The sequence below is a fragment of the Narcine bancroftii genome, chromosome 3 (genome assembly GCF_036971445.1).
Source record: "Narcine bancroftii isolate sNarBan1 chromosome 3, sNarBan1.hap1, whole genome shotgun sequence".
Lineage (NCBI taxonomy): Eukaryota > Metazoa > Chordata > Chondrichthyes > Torpediniformes > Narcinidae > Narcine > Narcine bancroftii.
This window is the reverse complement of record NC_091471.1, coordinates 100,451,345-100,468,981: the sequence shown is the minus strand read 5'-3', so window position 1 is coordinate 100,468,981 and position 17,637 is coordinate 100,451,345. Positions and strand designations below refer to the sequence as shown.

Here is a 17,637-nt window from a genome sequence, read left to right as displayed (position 1 = left end):
AGGTATAAGAAGTATATTTTAAAATGTTTAGACTTAAAATTACACAAAAACTTGAAGTTAGCAATTTGTTATAAAATTGGACGACATCCCTGATAACATGTCTTCATTGTTCCAACAGTGGAACAATGTTGTTATCGTCGTTGGTACAATGTACGAAACCAACGTCAATCCCATGTCATTTTGCTCATTAGCTTTACATTGTTCCTACGTCAGCTGCTGACCTTTGAACAACGCACCCAACTCTCAACTTGTGAACTCCACCGAACAGCAAAACAAGCGACCGATTCTGGATTTGTTGAATGACGACAACTTCGAATAAGGTAAGAATTGCCTTTTTTTAGTAATGGTTAGGTTAGTTACGTTAGATTAGTTAGATTAGGTTAGGTTATGTTAGTTAAGGTTACATTCCAGAAGGGGGGGGTGCACTTTAATTTTGCCGTTTTTTTAGCTGATTTTCTAGTCAAATGTCTAGCGCTAGTTTGTCACTAGATAATTGGCTAGAAAATCAGTGGTAAAACTGATGCATGTAACAGATGAAATTCGCCCCATAGAAAACAATTTCCACATGTTCCAAATCACCCTGGCAGTGCAAAAGCATAGTTAGTAACAGTAGCCTAGTACTATTTTAATACTAAATCAAACCACTGAAAAATTATGAAACAATGACAGAGGCAGCCTTGCTAAGAATATCCGGATCTTGTAAAGATGAATAACCCCGAGATGTACAGTACATGCCCCTATAACTGAATAACCTTGTAAATCATCTCGTAAAGATGTAGGCTATAACCCCCATAGCAACCTAGCCTAGTAAAGATCAACTTAAACTAATCTAACTTCGGGGTTATTCATCTTTACAAGACTTGAATATCCTCACCAATTTCATCTACGATTGCTAACATTGTCAGTAATTCTACGCTTAGGCCTAGGCTATTTATGTTCAGGCTGATTGCTTAAGCCTAGACTATAGGCTAGGCCCTAGGCTAGCATGGCACTATCTCAATCTCATATTAAAGTACAAGTTCTCTTATTGATTAGACTATAGCCTGTTTTGATCTTGATAATGATAAGAGATGCTTCATCAGCTCCGGAATACACCTATCTTACTGGGTCAAATGAATACAAAACATGAAATTTTTAGCTAGGGAGACAAATGAAGCCTATAGCCAGTAGTTTAATCGAAGACATATTTCCTAAAAATATTTCACTGAGATAAGGGCAATAACTTCACGAGTTCACTGACAAATCCCTCCATTTATAAGGCCTATAGTATTATTATTTTCTTACCAGTTTAAAGGAAGACTGTCACAGTGTTCTCTGCTCAAGGCCTGGGCTCGAACACATGCGTGGGGCCCCCTTGAGGCGCGGGGCCCAATTTGATCAAATCGGTCAAATAGGCTTAAAACCAGCCCTACTTGTGTGCCTTAGTGTCTGCAGGATAATCCATGCCAACCACAGTCTAATGGACCTTTGGTCAAGGGTGTTTTCCTTTAAAAATGTTCAATGAAATGTTGACTGGAACATTGTATGGGAATAGTGCCAGACTTATCCTTTCCAACACCTAGGACAGGTGGCAGATGGTGCCCTTATATATTGGTTCCACACACATCCTGAAACAGTCATATCCAAATGACCTCCTCTCTGCCTTAAAGTAAGATTAAAAGTATTATTACCTGCATTATTATTGTATTGTATTTTTATGTTTAGGATGTTTTAGTGTATTGGGAACTATTTTCTGTGCATATAAAAGTAAAATATTTTCTATATACTAAGATAAACATATATATATATATTTTTTTTTACATACAAGTGTATGTATATATATTATTTACATATATTATACACAGACACAAACACACACACTGTATGTGTGTATATATAGAAAGGGATATGAAGGTGGGCTTGCAGAGGTGATAGTGGAGAGACAGGGAGAGGGAGAAACCATGGAGGGGAGGTGTACAAAACATTGGTACAGGATTTGTGAAAGAAGAGATGGAAACAGTGGAATCAGATGGGGTGGTGTGCGGATGGGTACCTAAACTTAGAAAATCACCTAAAATGAGAACTCTCTAATTTTCCCTTTTAATATATTATTTTATGATTTAATCTTAGTCTTCAACTTGAAAGGTTGACTGACCTTTTCTGCTCAGTGATGCTTCAGCTTCTGATCTGCTGAATTTCTCCAGCAATCTTTTGTCTGCACAAGATTCCAGCATCTTCTGTGTTTCTCCACTGTCTTTTCCCCTTTGCATCCAAGCTCTGTGTAGCTGATTCAACTTTACACTCCACAATTTCAATGGATCATGCAAGGTGTCAATTGGGAAGCTTGCCTCCCCTCGAAAGCTATCAATACCACTTTCCATGGTGCAAAGTTTCATAAATGGAATGCTAACTCACGTGGGCTATTTTATTAATGAACTTAATGAAGAGAAAATGAAATTAACTTTCTTTCAGCTGTCATACATGGTTCAGCCATCGCATTCTTGCTTGTGAGCTATGAAGTTACAAATTCAATTCCCGTTTTAAGATTTTATGTTTATTATCTCAGCTAATACTGAGAGTGAAATCTTTTTTGAGCGAGCAGCCCAATCTGCTTTCACAGTTAGGCATGATATCCTGTCAGCACTTGATGTAGGGCCAGGAAATTCTTTCGGAGTCCTGATCAAAATTTTATCTCTTCACCAACATTGTCAAAAAGATAACCTGATGATATATCTTACTGGAAGAGCTTTTAATATGTAAATTAACTGATCTTTCTCTGAATTACAAATATACTCTTTGGCTGTGAAGTGGTTTGGGGATCCAAATACTGTGTAAGGTACATAAGTAATTTTGCAGCATCCAATGGAACTTTATTCTTAAAGAGCAGCAAAATAAGTGAATCAGCATATTTCTTTGATCTTTTGATTTATCTTAATAAAATGAAAATGTAACAGAGGTTCCCAGGTGCAATTCTAGTTTAAAAGGGAGATCTTGGAAATGTCAGAGCCAGATTATATTGATTTTGAGTGGATACACGTTTACACGTTAATGTTTTTCTTGTGCTTTATAAGCATCTACATCATTATTTAAGATGTGAAAGGTACTCTAGCTTCCACATTTTGACATGGATTTTCAACAAACATCTTTATAATGCTAGCTTCACTAGAGTAGGTATCAAAATAGAAAATAAAGAATGAGAACCAGAATCCCCAATGTGCTTCCCTTCAGTCTGTTAATACCAAACAGCAGACATTGAATTTTGGATAGTTATATAATTTAGGATTTACACCACATTTTCAGTGAAGCTGGGAAAGCAATGGGAAGACACATCTATTCCACCGAACTGAAGACATTAATCAGAGAGCTAATCAATATTCACAAGTGAGCCATTGAAGGTAAGGAACCATCCATGTCATTTTCCTTGGACCCTGGTTCTGAACCCCAGATACAATTCAGAAGCTGTTAATACCTGGGGCACTTCAGCAGCCCTGCACACCATTGGCATCCTCACAAATCCCATCCCAATACTTAGTTCACATAAGCCAGTTTCCAGCATCCCATAGATGGTGTGAGTCCAGTCCACTATTCCCCCAGAACACACAACACTCGTGGTTGGGGCTGCCATTTTGCTCAGGGACTATACATATGTGCCTAATAACAATTATATACATCTAAGGACTGTATGCCCTTGACAATATTAAATCAATCAAATATTCATTCTTGGAATTAGGTCATGTTCAATTTACAATATTGTCAGTATCTAAAAGGTAAATGCAGTTTTTTGAAAAAAAGAATAATCAGTATTTAATCCTATTTTACAAACTGCAAACTATGTGAATGGAAAATCCACCATTAATGTTTCCAGTCCCAAAGACTGGTGCAAACGAATGAAAGCTGAGACTCAAACTGTAACATCTCCAATGAATATCATGTCTACCTTGTGGGGTGAAACTAATGCATAGAAATTCTCCAATCCAAAACATGCAGGATGTTGCTACTGTAAACACACAAAGTAATCTTCTTGGCTGGAATCTCCATGTGGAAGTGATTACTGATGCAAATAGAAGAGCTGTTTCAGCTGTTCTCTTATCAGTTTTCAAGAATAGAAAGAAAGCACTGTTGTTTTGCAACAATTTTCTCGACTTTGTGAAATATTTTGGTTGGTGCTGCACCAGTGGGGCAGGAAACTCCAGTGTACACTTATGGGGGATGAGAGTCAGTCACCTCAGAGTATTCCTGTCATTTACAGGAGAGCAGAAAGGATGGGAGGCACTATAGCTCTAGGACAATCTGACATGGCAGACTGTTTCTGGTCAGTGTAGGGTCAGAAAATCAAGGGCAGGAATCCCTGCTAGAGACACTTGGAAAAGATGACTGGATCTCAGGAGTGGAAGTTGTAAGAGGTTGTAAGAGGTCTGCTGTGATCTAGGATATATGCAACATTGTCTCACAACTCTAGTGACCTGGAATCATTCCTGAATCTGGTACTAGTTTTGCATTTTCTCTGTGGCACATGGGATTTCTGTTCCAGTTTCTTCTCACATTTGCAAAGACATGCAGATTGGTGGGTTAGCAGGTCACTATAACATACCCCTATTCTGTTGTGAGTTCACATGTTGGCGAAGTTGATGGAAATGTGGGGAGAATAGATTAGGGGAAAACAGTGGGGGAATAGTTTTGACTGACAAAAATGGTCTGCTATGTCATGAGGAAATGTGGAATTATTATCTGAGCTTGGATCAGGTCTGCCATTGTCAGAGGAGGGAAAATTAGTATACTTGGTCCAAATGTAGTGCTAATAAACAGGGCTGGTTGCATCTTGGGCACAATGTCTATAAATTTAAATTTTTAATTGAAATTTAGACATATATGCATACAGCATCGTACAGGCCATTTCTGTCCACAGTCTGTGCTGCCAATGTACACCCAATTAACCTACACTCCCAGTTCATTTCAAATGGTGGAAGGTAACTGGAGCCCTGGGGGAAAACCCAAGCAGACACAGGAAGAATGTACAAACTCCTTACAAACAGCATGGGTTTCAAACCCCTATCCAGATCACCAGCACTGTGAAGGCATTGTGCAATCAGCTATGCCAACGTGCCATCCATAATTTTTTCCTTACAGAGTCATTTGGATTCATAATCCATCAATACATTTTTCCTTTTTTTGTATTCTGTTACTGTGAACACTTGTTGGACTTCCAGTGAAATTTTGGCCCAAGGTGCACCCAGCCAGAAATCGAACAAAATGGCAGCAGTGACAGATCTTGGTCATAGGCAGCAGTAGTTATATTATTAACTATTGTGTAGTTTAACTGGTTGAAGTAGTGATCAGCAAATTAAATAGTACACTCTGCGATGAGAATGGCAATCCTGTAGCAAGTTTAAAAGAATAGATTTAATCTTCTGAAAAACTGAACCACCAAGTAAATCTGTTCAGCAGAATCACTTCCACCAGTACAGTGACTAATTGCTACCTCTTTGTTCTTCCTCCAACAATTACAGATTTTCTTCAAGCCCAGATAACTAGCATTACATATTTTCTTATGACATAAACTTAGAACAAGTAAATTACAATATATGATTACAATTGTTAAATTACAATTAAATTGATAAATTACAATTAATTACTATTTTTCAGATGTGAACAATTCTGTAAGGATAGATCCTGTCCTGTTCTTCCCATGTCCTGTTCATCCCATGTACAATCTTGTGATGCCTTGTGAATAATGGAATTCAAATTGGTGATCTTGAGGGATTCTTTGAGTCTGCTCCAGAAACAATGCCAACACTTTTTTTGATGATTTTTATGAGGTGAGGAAAAAAAGTGAAGAGTTCATTTGGTGTTTCCTTATTATATTAATGAGTAATCATTTATTTTGCCTCCTTATTTGTTAGGTGCCAACTCAATAGCCGCATACAGCACTAGTGACTTGGGTTCGAATCCAGGTCTGTCTGTTTGTATGTTCTCTCTCTTACCTGAGTTTTCCCTGCATACTCATGTTCCCTTCCACCCTGGTTGGTAGGTCGGTAATTAGATGTAATGGAGCAGTGTGAGTTTCAATGGCCAGAATTAGCTTCTACCATGTTGCAAATAAAGTACAATAGATACGACTGCCATGAGAATAGATGGCTTTGAGGATCTAAGAGACATATCATGTAATAGTCAAGTTCTGGGGACCAATTTTTTGGGTTGAATTTGGGGAGATGACATTAACATGGATACTACTTTTGACCACGGTAAGTACCTGGGTCATTCAAGGTGATGGAAGCCCGATGGGTGGCCGAGGCAAGGATTTGCCATCAGGGCATCGGAAGCTCCAGTGGGCATGTGGCTGGGGAAAGGATCTGTGGTTGGGGCATTGGGAGTTCCAGTGGGCAGGCAGTCAGGGCCAGCATCTGGGTTCAGGGCATGGGGAGCTCGGATGGGTGGGTGGTCGAGGCAAGGTTTACAGTCAGGACAATGGGCCAAAAACAAGGGGCTAGACTTTTACACAGGATCAACCATTACATGAGTAAATATGGTAATTAAAACCCAAGATTAATCTGAAGTCATAGAATCACAGAAATCATAGAATCGTAGAAAATAGGTACAGGAGCAGGCTGTTCAGGCCTTTGAACCTGCCTCACCACTCCAGTATCCTGTTCCTGTGTTCTCTCCATGTCCATTTCCCACAAGGGCTGCATCCAAATCCCTTTTGAATACAGTATATGCAAAGAACCAAACTCAACAACTTTCTGTGGTAGGGAGTTCCACAAGTTCACATTTCTAAACTGTGACACATTCTATTACAGTGTGGACAGCTTGAGCATCTGGATTTTCTTGTGGCGAGCAAGAGATAGGAGGAAGATTGCAGGTATCTGATGTTGCTGTCATCTTGTGAGACACCATGACCACCTGTGCCTCATATGTTCTTGCTGTGAACTGCTGCACCTTCCACATGCCTCTAGTTTTATAACTCCAATAAGTTTTATGCTGTACGATTCATTCTGAACCATACCCAAGGCAATTAGGGTTAGAAGAATTGTTCTGTGCTGGCATCTCAGTAGCAAATTAAGCATCTGTGAGAGAGTTTTCAGTATCACTCACAGTGTTGCGAAGGTTGCGGGATTACATTGTGTAAATATAAAGGTAAAGGTAAATGTTACATTATTGTCATGTAATACTACATTTAGAATGTAACAGACTGAAATTCTTTAACTTTTTTTGTCTACCGTAAGGCAGACAGAGAGTTGCCACTTTCTCTAGCAATCTTCACAGAAACCTACAGCAGCGGGTGTTCCTAAGTGGCCTCCATTCTAAGTACTGACCAGGCCTAAGCCTGCTTATCTTCCGAGATCATACAAATCCAGGCATATTCAGGCTATTAACTCTGCTGGAAATACAATTCTGTTCTATCCACATTGGTCACCAGAGCTTTAAAAAGCAGTGGTGCTTTGATATATATACATACGATGATGCCATTCCATAAGAAGGAATAATTTAAATAGTATATATTAATACATTACTCCCACCTTCCAGGAAGATTTTGTGATTAGATGGTGCAGTCATAGCTGACCACATGGCCTGTAGTCAGACCCAGGAGACAGCGTATGCAGCCCATAGTGAGTGCAGTGCAGATCAGGGGATATTCCACCATTTGCCATCAGAGAATTCTTTTTGTTGATTACTTAAGAACATGAGCGAAGAATCGTATGAGGAGTGAAAGACATTGGACTTACTCAGCATGTAGAATTCAGAAGGGTTGTGGGGAATTCAGAACCAGAGAATGATGCTTTAGAAAAATGAGACATTGAAATGAGGAGAAATATCTCCCCTCAGATAGTTATGGTTCTTCAGAATTCTCTCTCAGAGAGGTGTAGAAGTTCAACTATAGCGTAGATTCACAGGCATGGTAGGACAGATTTTTGATTGTTAGAGGATTCAAGGTGTTGCAAGAACTGGCACAGAACGTAAGGACATTATTGCACAATGGAACAAGTACAAAGGACATCATTGCCTACTCTTGCCCCTCGTGAGTATAGATTGTATGGCTTATTACATTGTTAATATTCAGCTATGCAATAGATCATGCCAAAAGTTATTAATATAATAATGACGTATTCTCATCCAGTGACTGACAACAGGTTTGAGTTGCGGCAATACGGTAACTATAAAAGAACACTGATAATTAAATGTTGCAATTGCCCTTAAATCCCCCTTGAAGTTCCCCTTTTCAGGGGTCAGAATAATACCCATTAGCTAGTTCTCCATGCTTACCTGTTTAATGCATAGTTCTAATAAACCAGATGGCATGCTCCCATTGAGAGGTGTTCTCTTTGCGTGGAGCATACTCACAATGTTACAGTTATTTGGACGGGTCAACATTCTGCATTTCAAGACCACAATCCTCACACCTCCCAAAATTTCAGTAATGCTTATCTCGGTGTGGAAGATCTGGGATCCTAAATCAGTTTGAAAATTGCTCATGGCGATTGGGAGAATGGAACAACTCAAATCCATTCAAATGCATATGCACCAATCCCATGAGGTCAAGAGCTTTAGAGTTCACTAAAAATTGGGGTGGCTGGAGTGGTGGGAGCAGCGGTGGAGGCAATTCTCAGGACCTTCTTCCCTTCAATTCTTCGTAAACAATCACACATTTAGTATCATATTATCCTGTAGAACACCTTCGTTGGGTGGATTTTTCCTGGTGCAGCCCATTTCCACTCTTCTGGAGCTGAAAAAATATCTTCTGAGTTGCCACAGCAGTTTTTAATATAAATGAACCTGTCTTACAGATTAGAGAACCAGAGACTAACAACACAAGGAGTCCTTCCTAGGGAGTGCCACTTCCTACTGCATTGACTGATGTGCAAGAGATGAATAAATGCTCTATTTCTAATTGGGCCAACAGAGTCTCAATGCTGCTCAAGCCTGTTTAGGAGACTCACACTGCAATTATTCTCCTAAACCAGTGGTTCCCAACCTCTTTTATGCCCTCATCCCTAAAAAAATTTAATATGTCCTTGCACCCCTTAAAGTAATAATTTATTTAAGAATAAAGGTGAAGGTGACCAAAACAAATTTGTATAATCAATTTTTAATAATATATAAACAAAAATGAAACATATGGAAAAGAAAAAAATATTACAACAAATTAAAAGTTGCATAAACCCTACAAAAAAATTAAATTTTCATCCATGCATTAAATTTCTTTAAAAAAATTTAAAGAACTAATGTTCAGATGTTCATAAGCCAATTTAAATTTAATGACTCTTTTGTTCCTGTTAAAGCTTTTACATGGCACTTGTGGCTGATAGCAGTCCGCACATCTGCCTATGCACCCAAGCGATTTCTAGATTTTGTTTTGATTGACAAAAGGCCCACTAAATCCAGACTCGCATAAGTGTGTCGTCACGAAAGGAATGAGCACAGTTAGTGCTTTTTCACAAAGACTTGAAAACATGTCCATTGCCGAACACCAATATTGTTCCAAAGTTTTGCTTTCAAACTACATTTCAAGAAGACAATTTGTGTGCAGTTCAATAAGATCTTCCTTCAGCTCTTCATCATCTGACATATTATCCAAATTGAAGGAGTATGGATTTATAATCCATTCTTCAGAAGTTTCTAGTTCTCCTCCTCCAAAATATCCATCAAATGACTTTGATAGTATTTCCAAATGATTCCCAATTTCTTCACACACACTTGGAATTAGGGACTCATCATCATCAATCATTTCTTTGAGTGATGGAAAATTTGAAAGATTCCCTCTTTTAACTCGTCGACACCAAAGATGTAACTTTTCATTGAAAGCATTTAGCTTTTTGCAGCATTTCAATATGTTTATGTTTTTCCCTTGAATAGATACACTCAGGTCATTCATACGAGTGAAAATATCACTCAAATAGGCTAGCATTTGGTTGAATTCTTGTGATTCCATTTCTCCGAGCAGATCATAGTTACATTCCTTCAAAAAAACTTTGACTTCTTCTCGCAGTTTGAAGAAGCGCGTTAAAGCTCTCCCACATGACAGGCAGTGGACTTCTGTGTGGAAAACCAAAACTGAGTGCTCAATTCCAAAATCTTCACAAAGCGACTTAAAGAGGTGGTGGTGCTGAGCACGACCCCTAATCTAGTTGATGGTCTTCACAGAAGTGTCAAGGACCTTTTTCAACTTTGGAGGCAATGTTTTTGATGCCAAAGCATGTCAATGAAGAAAATAGTGAGTACCTTGCAAGTGCGGAATCTCTTGTTTGATCAGTGCAAAAAATCCTGATTTATTTCCTAGTATAGCAGAGGCACCATCAGTACACACAGAACCAATAAATTGGATATCTAAGTCATATTTCGCAAAGAAGTCCTTCACACACTGGAAGACATCTTTTCCTTTTGTGGTTGTTTTCAGATCTTCACAGAACAGGAAATCTTCCATTATGACACCATCATGGACATACCTCACTAATGCGATGAGTTGACTTCAATTTGCAATATCAGTTGTTTCGTCCAACTGGAGAGAGATTTTCAAGGGATTAGCCCTGATATCTGCGATAACTTGGTCCAAAATGTCCAAATTCAAATCACCAATTCAGCTCTGAATAACATTATTTGATAACGGCACTAATTTAAGCTTATTTGAGGCTTCTTTTCCCAGAACAATTGTTGCCATTTCTAATGCACATGGTTTTATCACCTCTTCTGCAATTGTATGGGGCTTCTTGGATTTGGCTACTTTATACCCCATGTAGTATGAAGGCATCAGCAGTGGTTTGTCAGCAGATATAAAACCTAATTTTGGAAGCGTTGCTCAAGAATCAAAGTGGGCCCTTTTAGCTTTCAATTATTCAACATCATGGCCTGCAACATCTGCTCCATCGTGCTGGTTGTTGAAGTGTTCCTGCAGCTTAGATGGCTTCAAATTTGCATTTGGAAAGACAGCATCACAAAGCATGCACTGGGGTTTTGCAGATCCTCAGTTGTTCTGGTTGAAGTGAAACCAAACTGCACATCATCATCATTCAATTTCCTTTCCTTTGACATAATGAAGGGTTCATTAATAATTTACATAACACAAATAAATAATAAGAAATAAAAATCAACTATTACTACCCGTTCCTACCTTCTCTCCATCTTCCAGAAGAAGGTGGTCGCAGCAGGGTCAGTTTTGTCATTTAAGAGAAGGTTGGATGAGTACATGGATGTGAGGGGGTTGGAGGGTTATGGGCAAGGAGCAGGTAGGTGGAATTAGTGGAGTTTCACATCAATTGGTGTGGACTAGAAGGGCCGAGATGGCCTGTTTCCGTACTGTAATTGTTATATGGTTATATGGTTAAATGTAATTCACTACAAAACACGAAACAACAAGTTTGACCCCCATTTTAAATGTCCCGATAAAAAAGTTATAGGGCGATGCCATTTAAAAGGAAACAGTGTATCGAAACGTGCTAAAATTCATAGAGAATCTCATTCTATTGAATAGAGAAAAAAGAGGACATCCCCATCTTTAATTTGGACTTTAAAAAAATCGATATTTTTATCTTGAATATATAGGACAATATAAACAAAAAAACTTTGGAATGTTATCTCGCACCCCCCCTGGAATGCTATCTCACACCCCCAAGGGGTGCAAGCACTCCTGGTTAGGAAACCCTGTCCTAAACCATTAGAATAGGCAACAAAAAACAGTTAAATGACTCCCATCATATAAGCACACAGGGGAAACATTGACAATTTGTTTATAGAAGTGATGTGATAAGCAGCAAAGCTACATGGATGGTGAGTGCTCAGTGGGATAAGAATTCATGAGGAAAGGCTCTGACGTGTAAAGGACTGTTATCTCAGTCAACATAGACAGCATCTTGCTTTTCAACTACTTCAAGTAATTTATTTGATGACAGGTCAGGCTCAGTCATGACTCTGGGTTTGATACAAGGTTTATCATGTCACCAAATTAGACTGGCATGCCACAATTTTATGTGACAAAAAGTCACCATTGAAAGCATAAAGTTTAACAGGACTTTATTCCTTTTATGAAAACTGCCTAATTAAAATCATGGTTTCAATATATGGCTCCTGGCATGTGTGGTCCTTCCAATGCAACAGACTGATAAGCGAAACACAAATAACTTGCAGATAATTGTTAGAGAGAAATAACTGGAAGAATGAGCTGCGTTATTTTTCAAATCCCAACCATGTGAATTTGATTTAATTTTGAAAAGTACTAGATATAATTTGATAATGCATCCCATCTTCACTTCCCTCTCAGGTAAATCTATCGCATTCAATCTGTCCTTGTAAACTATTTATGTCATCTTTTCAGGAACAGAAAAAAAAACCTTCAATGCCATCCATGTTTTTTTTCCAGCTGTATCTAGTTTTCAGCTCTAACACTTCTATTAATCCAATTGATTTTGGCAAAATATATGATAGTAATAAATTCAAGTTTTGTTTGCTCAGGAAATAACGTAATAAGTTTAATGTATCAACAATTACCAGGATTTTGCAGAGGTTAGACTAATGCATAAAAGGACAACAAATATATCTGCTTAAGCACTGAAAAATTCAGTCATAGAATCATAAAGTGATACAGCATGGAAATGGGCCTCCACCCCACTAAGTCCATGCTGACCATCGAGGACGCATCTTTTTCTCAATTCCCAACCTAACCCATTTTATTCTCCCCCACATTCCAATAAACTCCCACTCACAGATTCCACCCACAAACTAGGACCCATTTATGATGATCAATTAACTTACCTACCCAGGAACTTGGAGAAAACCATAGCACCTGATAAAATCCATACAGACCCAGAGAAAATGTGTAAATTCCATGCAGTCAGTGAAAGAGGTCATGAATGAACTCAGATTCAATCCTGGGTTCTGTGTTGTTCAGCAGTATTTTACCAAGTCAGAATTAGCTTTCAGCAAAGTGATTGCTTCAAGTTAAGTTCTATGATTAGATCACATGGGGATCTTCCAACTCTACGCCATGGGAAGGAATGTCATTCGGGCAGGAATCCATTGCCCAGGCAGCATTGGCCAAATTTTCCTTCCATTAATTAAAATGAACAGAAAACTGAATGGGTTCTCTGCAGTTGAGCTCCACCCTACCTTTGTTTACTATCACTTCAAAGTCTGACAAATCTGTGTATCACAATTAAACAGGAATATTCTAAAAGTAGACATTCTCAAACTGAAGTGGACACATTAGGTTATCAGGGTGGAACAATGGGAGAGACTTGCCATGAAGGATAACCTCTGATGCAACTTTGAACAGCAGGAAAGGTGTTTATGGAGCTACCCAGTACTGGCAAATGTTTAAAGACAAATCCATAAGAAACAAAAGCAGCCCCTTTAGCCTGTTCCACCTTTTAATAAGATCTTCCTGCACCAACACCATATGTCTTGGTTCCAATCAAATTTAAAAATGTATCAGTCTTTGTCTTGCATATATTCAATCGTACACAGCCCTTTAGAATAGTGAATTCAAAGATTCACTATCTTTCTCATTTCAGTTCCCTTATTGTGAGACTGCCCACATCCCCACAACAACCCCCCACCCCCCAGTTTTAAAGACCCAAGCCAGTGCAAACATTATATCACATCCACAATGATTTTGATAAATGGTGGACAAGCTCCAAGGCCCAAATGGTCAACTTCTATTCCTATGTTGCTCTGCCCTGCCAAGCCACTCAAGCAATTGTTTGCTTCAATGAGATCACATTTCATTTTCCTAAAATCAAGAACCCACTTTGCTTAATCTCTTCTGACATGACCCATACAGAATCTCTCAATCAAATATCATTACACTCTTATTGATAGAAGATGGTATTCGAACCAACAGTGTTGCTTCTGGTATTGATTAATTCAGTAGCAGAAGCTCCTTTATTTTAGAATTTTCATACATGTAGCATATAATCATTCATTTACATCCATCATATTAGTATGGATTAACTGACTAAAACGCTCACTAACCCAATCCCCCAGACAAAATCAGTCATTACTGAAACATTTTTATATTGTATAATAACATATTAAGGCAAAAGGAAGATGAAAGAATAAAGAAAACTACTGGATTGTACTAGGATAGGCTATGGTACACCAAGGACTTAACCATCAAGTAGTTATCTGCACCTTCGGGTGGGATCATCGGAATCAGCGAATGGAAAAGTCAAAATTAAGCCACAATACTTATCTTTTGTAAATAAGGGCTTCATATTTGTAAATATATATTATATTTATTTCTCAAATTATAAGTATTTTTTTCCAGTGGGATAGACTTCTGAATTTCCACGTTTAATCTGTCGACACCCTGACATAAGTCTGACTTCCAAGTAACTGCAATACACTTTCTTGCCACCGCCAATACCATTTTCACAAGCTTTATTTGATTTAGTGAAAGTTTCAGTTTAGGGTGTGCCTCTTCCACATTCCCTAATAAAAACAAGTCAGGACTTTGTGGGTAGGAAATTTGTTCTAACAATTCCCATACTTTCACCCAAAAAGGTCTCACATTTGGACATGCCCATGTAGAATGTACAAAAGTACCTTCTTCTATACCACACCTAGACACTTATTTGATAAATCCAATTTTATTTGATGCAATTTATACAATGTGATATATAATTTATGGATAAAGTTATGCAGTACCAATTTATATCATACATTAATTGTATTAAACATTCAATCTCTGCACAAATCCATCCATGTTTGTAATACTCAAATCTTCTTCCCATTTCTGTTTAGATTTATAAAGTCCAGGTTTACAAATTGTTCTTTGTAGTAGAAGATACATTGCAGAAGTAAATTTCCCTACTATTCCTCATCTAATAAGAGTTTCCACTTGTTGGATAGGGGCAACAAACTCTCTGATCCTAATTTGTCTCTTAAAAATCTTTTTATTTGAAAGTAGCAAAAAAGCATGTTTCTAGTTATTCCATATTTATCCCTCATTTGAATAAAGGACATTAACTGTCCCCTTTCATAACAATCTTCAATAAGTCTATCTCCTTTAGCGGACCACAATTTCAAAAATGTGTTATCTTGTGAAAAATGTATCAAACTATTCTGAAACAAAGTGGTATAGGGTGATACAGGGTACAGCTCCTTTAGTTCCAATTTTCCCCTCGATCTTACCCCAAATATCTATGATATGCTTCAGTAAAGGCATATCTTATGTTCCTGTCATCAATCATGAATTCCATTTGTAGATAAAAGCTTCAGCTGGCTTAGCTCCAATTTCCCCCCATTCTATATTAACCCATGGCGGTATGAAGCTGGTCTATAATAATTATAAAAATTTGGAAGTTGTAATCCTCCCCAGTTCATATTTCCATGTTTATTTCTGCATCAGTACTCTAAACATTTTACCTTTCCCTAAAAATTTCCAAACCCATTTATTGAGTTCCTTAAAAAACTTATGAGGTATTGAAATAGGTAATGTCTGGAAGAGATATTGAATTCTTGGAAAAATGTTCATCCTTAAACAATTAACTCTCCCTATTAAGGTAATAGGTAACATCATCCACTTTTTAAAATCCTCTTCAACTTTATGAAGCAAAGGTAGGTCGTTCAATTTAAATAAGTTCTTCAAATTATCATCTGTTCTAATCCCCAAATATTTGATCCCACTTTTTGGCCATTTAAATTGACATATCATATAACCACACCTTTTATTAACGGCATAAACTTCACTTTTATCCCAATTTATCTTAAAACCTGAAACTTGTCCATATTCTTCTCAGATGCAGTCAAATAAATCAATACATCATCTACAAATAGACTAATTTTATGTTTTTCATGACTGACTCTGAATCCCTTAATAGATACATTTCATCTAATCATCTCTGCAAGAGTTCAATGCTAATACAAATAGTGTTGGTGACAAAGGACATCCTTGTCTATTAGACTTCTATACATTAAAATGTGTAAAAAATTGTCCATTGATTACTACTTTAGCCTTTGGGATAAAAATACATTTATTTAATCCAATTAATAAAGAATTGTCCAAGTCCAAATTTATTCAATACCTTTAAAAAAAATCCCATTCCAATCTATCAAAGTCTTTTTTCTGCATCCAGCAGAAGCTCCTTTGATGGCTTCAATGTCTGCTTGCTTCAAATATTCCTGTTGGTCTGAGTTTTCCCCATAATTTTCTTCCTCTTTTTTTTGAGGCTACAAAATTTAAGATATATTTCAAGATTACTTTATTGTCATACAATAAAAACAATGCAATATGACACAGAATTTCTCTTCACCTACTGAAAGCAAACATCATTTCCATTGAAAATTCTCATGCAGATATTTCCATCTCTGTAGCCTCTTGCAGCCTTACAGTTCCTTTGTGAGGATGCTCTGTTCCTGAACTCAAAAGAGCTCTAAGCCACATCACCTGAGCTGCTGCTAAAACCTAGACAACAGACAAAACAACGAAAGAAGACATTCTTGAGCATTGTTGAGGTTGAGCTTTGGGGACAACGTGATGGGCTCTGTTAATTATTGTGTCCTTTCTGGCCACTTAATGAGAAAACATTTGATAAATAAAACAGATTTGCAATTTAGGTCAGGTAAAATTATTAAGTGAAAAGCCAATTTGAGTTTGGTCAGTATTTGTCAATTATCCATTATTCTACTTATAGTCATTTCCATGTGGAGCAAGGTTAACATCAATTCACTGACACCAGTGATTCTTATTCAAACTTATATGCTTTGTTTTACCAGCAAGTGTCAGGCAGTGAATTCTTTTACTGCAAAATAACATTGGAGTAAACAAAACTATTTTTCTTCCAGACCACACTTAAACTCAGCATCTGTAAGATTGGGACAAAGGCATATATGAAGCTGAAGCTTCAACTTCCTGTTTGTGAAGTGTCCAAGAGGAAGGTGAGCAAAAGCAAACATCTGAACCAAAAGAAATGCATAACCATGAGGGTGGCAGTCTAACCTCTGCTGGGGAAATGATGATACTTGACTTGATGGCAGAACTAAACCAGACACTGTTTACTGTTATTCAAAGTTAAGTACAAGAGGAGAACCAAGAGGTTGAGAAGAGACAGTCTTTATGTTTTTAGAATTCATCCAATCTAACAATATTTGTATTCTAGCAACACTAAAATGTCTTACTAACTATTAATTACTATAAGATGTTCAGCTATCTATTACCTTGCCCACAGTAAGCTCATAATGTATTTAATAAATATTCATTCTTTACAAGAAATGAGAATGCAAAATGCTTGTGGGCTATCAAGAATGCAAATACAAGCAGATGAATTAATGAAAAGAAAAATATAAATAACCCTTTTACCATAAAGTGTGACTTTTTGTTTCTTGTTTCCTTTACTGCAGAGAAACATAGGCATAAAGGAAAGTGATTTCCATATTTCTAGGAAGAATAGGAAAATATACCTTTATTTTGTTCGGATTAATTAAATTAATAAAACTTACATATCCCAAGTTAAAAAGTTCATCTGGACACATCAGGAGCTTATATTTATGTCTTTGCTATATTTGCTCCTCATACTCCCATTGACATAGCCTCACTCAGTCACAAAGAGCGCCTGAGGAGGTGACCCCAAAATCATATTTTGATAGCACTCTAGGGCTAGACCTTCCTGCTTTTGTGTGCTTAAGGAAGTAGAGGGATTCATTTGAAATAAAACATGGGAATAAATTATA

The 17,637-nt window shown here is 37.5% G+C and overlaps 1 long non-coding RNA gene across 1 annotated transcript; it reads left to right on the top strand.

Annotated features, from left to right (window-relative positions):
• The first annotated feature begins 231 nt into the window (after nucleotides 1-231).
• LOC138756177 (uncharacterized) lies at nucleotides 232-17,126 on the top strand. The gene is made up of 5 exons (XR_011352831.1): nucleotides 232-320; nucleotides 5,623-5,795; nucleotides 5,880-5,930; nucleotides 6,777-6,838; nucleotides 16,753-17,126. It is a non-coding gene; the product is annotated as an uncharacterized lncRNA (long non-coding RNA).
• The last annotated feature ends 511 nt before the right edge of the window (nucleotides 17,127-17,637 follow it).